The sequence below is a fragment of the Nicotiana attenuata genome, unplaced genomic scaffold (genome assembly GCF_001879085.1).
Source record: "Nicotiana attenuata strain UT unplaced genomic scaffold, NIATTr2, whole genome shotgun sequence".
Classification (NCBI taxonomy): domain Eukaryota; kingdom Viridiplantae; phylum Streptophyta; class Magnoliopsida; order Solanales; family Solanaceae; genus Nicotiana; species Nicotiana attenuata.
The window spans coordinates 79,831-84,635 of record NW_017670430.1 but is presented as its reverse complement, the minus strand read 5'-3'; positions in this window follow the sequence as shown (position 1 = coordinate 84,635).

Sequence of the window (4,805 nt, the reverse complement as noted above, 5' to 3'; positions counted from 1 at the left end):
GAGACATCAAAAGTGAGTTTCAGGATTGTTTGGCATAAGAAACGAGGCAGAACAATTGGGTATTTTTGCCTATTAATGTTGTTGGAGTTTTTTCTCATCTTGAAAGTTTGGATTTGGGAGAATTCAAGGATGTTCTTCAAGTTTCTTTCATGGGGTAAGGTCTAGACCATAACCTAGGTATTTCCCTTTGATTTATTCCCTTGGTTTAAGCTTTAATCCATGATATTAATTGAAAACCCATTAAATTCTTTAAATCAAGACCTATGGTTATGTCCTAAATTTTAAAAATTAACAATGAGTTAGAGGCGTTTATTTCCCAATTCCTTTTGAGTTTTTTTTCTCCTATAGTATGAGAAAAACATACCCGAATTTGGCGAGTTTCGGAGGAGTATTTCGGGAAATATGGGACCCAACTAGTGTGGGTTGGACTCTTGGGTTATGAACACCCAAGAGCGATGTTTTGGCGAATTGGTTGAGCTATCCATCTATGATTAAGTCGATTTTCGTTCGTGTGAGCTTGTATTGGTTTGAGCTTCGGTCGGGTAAGCTTGAATTCAGAATCCATAGCGGTCCCAGTGTTGACTTTTATTGACTTTTTGGGAGAATTGTAAAGATCATAGCTTTATTTATTGTAATTGGGTTTTCTTGCATTGTTTGATGTTATTAAGTCATTTTTGGTTAGATTTGAGATGTGTGGAGGCGAATTTGAGGGGAAAAGCTATTTCGGAGGGTTGAGTTGGCCTAGTTGAGGTAAGTATCTTGTCTAACTTTGTGTGGGGGAAACTACCCCTTAGGATTTGGGTTGATTGTGCTATTTATGTTATGTGAAAGTCGTGTACGCAAGGTGACGATTGGGTACACGGCTACATGTCGTATTTGACCGGTTTAGATTATCCAGACTCTTTACATGCCTTTAATTGAATTGTCATAACATGATACATCTCTCTTTATTAATCTACTCTTACATGCTCTATTTGACGTTGTTAGCACTTGTTCTACCCCTTACTTGTTATTTGGCTCTTATATGCTTAAGTTGAAGTTATTCCCTTCCTTATTGTCTTGTTACCTCTTAATTGTTGAATAACTTTTAATTGAAGTTGTTATTTCGTGGAATATCATGTTATTGATACCCAATTTTTCCCTATATATTTTTAATATGCATAAATACCTTCAAATAGCATATATATGCATATATAAGCATGCACAAGGTTTTTATAATTTTTCCCATGATTTTAAGGATTTAAATTGATTTATTTTCTTCTCTTTTATTCATAAAATCCCCAATAATTATTTCCCAAATTATTGTTATGATGACTTATTCATTTAATCTCTATACATATGCCAAAATATGGTTGATATATATTTTTATGCATTTTTTATAATTGCATTTGGTATTTTTCAAGCTAAATTGCATATAATTGCAATATTAGCTCTTTTATGTATAATTACATTTTATATGCGTGAAATTGGTCCCTATATTTTTAAAATGATAATTATATATTATAAATCATCTTGGCACATTAAATTATTTTCTAGAAACTACTTATTATTTATTATAAATTAAAATAGGGAGAATTGGCTATATAAATTGTAGCCAGATTTGGCTTTCAATTTTAGCCAAATTAAGCCCAATACCCCAGCCCAATTTTTGATTAAAATACCCGACCCTGGCCCTAATTACACCTACCCGACCCAAAACACATCAGATCGTGGCTGTTGATCTAAAATATCAACGGCCCTCGTTCATTCTTTCCTTTTTAATTCTCAACAACCCCCTAACCCTAATCACTTTTCTATACCCGCCGCCTTCAGATGCTCTCGTCCTCTCTCTTCTCTCAACCAAACCCTAATCCATCTTCAACCGCCGCCTCCCTTTCCGAGCTTCTCCGGCGACCACCTTTCAACCCCAAGCCTCCAATGGTCCCTCCATCTCCTTGCTCATCATCTCTGAGGCCTTCAAGGGCCTTGGGCCATGCCGACTTGTATCTAGGGTTGCTGTTTTGGTTGTTCATGGCTTCTCCGGTGTGATTTTGGGCTAAATCACACCATATTTGTTACGATCTTTGAAGTTTATAGCAGGTTCTTCCATTTCTATTTGGGTTTCCTTTGAAACCCTAACTTTTGTTTGTAGCTCTTAGATCTGTGCTATTTTTGACGATTCAAGTCTGTTTCTTTCTATGTTTTACACTATTATCAAACTTCTTTTGCAAAAAAATCATCGATTGCGAGTTGTTTTACTTTCTTCTAAAGCTAGGGTTTCCAGAACTTCTTATACACTTTGTTTAAACTCATTCTTTATGTTTGAAACTTCTATCCTTGCATATCTTGACTGATTCTATGTTCTTACTGCTTTTTCAACTCCCCTATGTTAAAAGCCCTAATTTTTTTAGATCTTCTTTGTTTTGGTTCTGTGTGTTAGCATGACTTCTCAATTCTTGTTAAGTTTCTATGGTGACCGTGCTTCGAATAGGTTTTACTGAGTCCTTAGCCTACTTATATCACCTCTGTGTGATTGTATTCATCTTGATTGTTCATCTCTTGCCTCTTTCTGTCGATATTGCTTACCTTGCCGGTTTGCTACATTATTTTGTTCTTCTCTATTTATATGTTGAAGTATAGAATCATAACTCTCTCTTGATTGATTCTGATTTCCTTATTTGATGGTTTGATTGAATGATTTTCTTTTAAAACCCTAAAATTCTACCTTGTATGTTTAAATTGACGGATCCCCCTACCTTATTTGTTGTGGTACTTTATTCTCACTGAATCATTTCCTTAATTGGAGTTTTCCGAACTTAGTCCTAATTGACTACCCTATGCTTACTGAACCTTGATTCTTTCCTTATTAGTCATGTACTGATTTTTCTTGCCTTATATGCTACTGGTTCTTACAGTTTGAATTAATTCCCTTGACTTAAGGGAGTACTTGCCTTGATTTTTTGACTGACTGATTCTGAGTTCCTTAATTACCATGCTACTATGATTCTTAACTTATTTGCTACCTGTTTTCAAGCTATAAATACTCTAGTCTTTCATTAGCACAAGACACGAACACTTGGGTTCAAAACTATCTTTTATACTAAAAAAATCTCTGCTCTCTCTTATGCTATTTGCTACTGTTCTAAGTTAGCCAGCTGCAAGCCAAGGCTAACCATTTGTGCTTTCTTGTTCTTTCATTCTGCTTACTCTCCTCTTCACTGGTATGTCCTAGTTTCAACTTAAAGTTCCAACAACAACATGATTCTCTTATTGTTTCAGTTCCTCTTGTTTCTAGTTTGCTTTTATTTATGGTTTTGCTGTAAAATTTGTAGGTAAGAGTTACATTATCAGTATGTTATTATGTCTTCCCCTTCCTTTAAATCAGTATATTCCCCTTTATGTGTGTTTCTGAGCATGTCTTATCTCTTACTTGTTGTGTACTTACCACCCTATATCCCATGAATTCCCAAATCCCTATCACCCATCTATATGGTTGTGTTCTTTATGTCCGGTTTTGTGACTATGCCAGTGTCAGCTATTTCTGAGCATGTCCAAACCAGTCCTAGATGCCATGCCTATTGGACCTAATCCAGATTTAGTTATAACAAGTATTTATGTATGTTTCCACACCTACAAATCGTTAAAATCAGTGTGACCCTTAGATATCATACATATAGGGAGCTCTACTCGCAATTCTGTCTGTTAATTTAGTCTAATAAATCGACTTGATTATGCCTAGTTCGTTTCTGAATTGGTTTTATTAAGTATTAAGCATTTCCTGAAACAAGTTCTTTTAAACTGCCTCAATCTCATTAGATATCATGCCTATAGGTATTAAAGGATGTTTATTTCGAAACCAGTTTTGTTTCCGTATTAATATAGACATCAGTATTCTGTGTATAGGCAAGGCCTTTAGGGCGTTTTCAAAACTGCATTCTCTGAAACTGTCCCTATTGCTCGATGTTTTCTAATCCTAACAAGCTTTTAAAAAGAGTCCCTAGGCAACTACTAGGGTGTAACTTCTGAGTCTAAAAAGGGTTTGTTTGTTTCTGCATATTCACTTAGATATCCTGCTTTAGGACATTGATTAATAAAAGACATTAACTGTGCTTGAGTCGTTCTGCTTATGTGTTTGTTTGAGGAGGAAACTCTGAGCCTCTTCATTGTTCCCATTATGTGTGAAAGTCCTAAATGCTTTTGACTGTCGCCTTAGAATTTTCGCCTTTTAAAACCTTAGGGATACGTCTAGAACCACCTATAGGTAGAGGTCCTAACTCCCTCCAGGACCATTAAGAAGGGATGGGTAGCAGCACGCAATAGGAATCATCGACCAAACACTCGTTTTACATGACCAATAAGGGGATGGGAAGGGTAGACATGGGATATGATGACTACGCGCTAATGTCACGTGTAGCCCCTCATCGAGGAGTGTTTACCGAACATTGCGTGGGGTGATCCTATAGGATAACCAACCTAGGACCCCTCCTTACCAAATCCTTTCTTTATTTAAACCTTTGTTCAAACCTTTATCTTACTACTTGAGTTACCCAACGTGCTTTACTTGCAAATTCACGAAACATGTATACACAAAGCAAATTCACCATCCATCCGGCCATCAGACACTGAATATATCCCAGCTAAGACATACTCTACCCTTATCTGCTATTCTCTCTTTGCATGAGTCTAATCTCTAACTCCACATTTGCATGAGTCTAATCCTTGACTCCATACTTGCATGAGTCTAATCTCTAACTCCACATTTGCATGAGTCTAATCCTTGACTCCATACTTGCATGAGTCTAATCTCTGACTCCACATTTGCATGA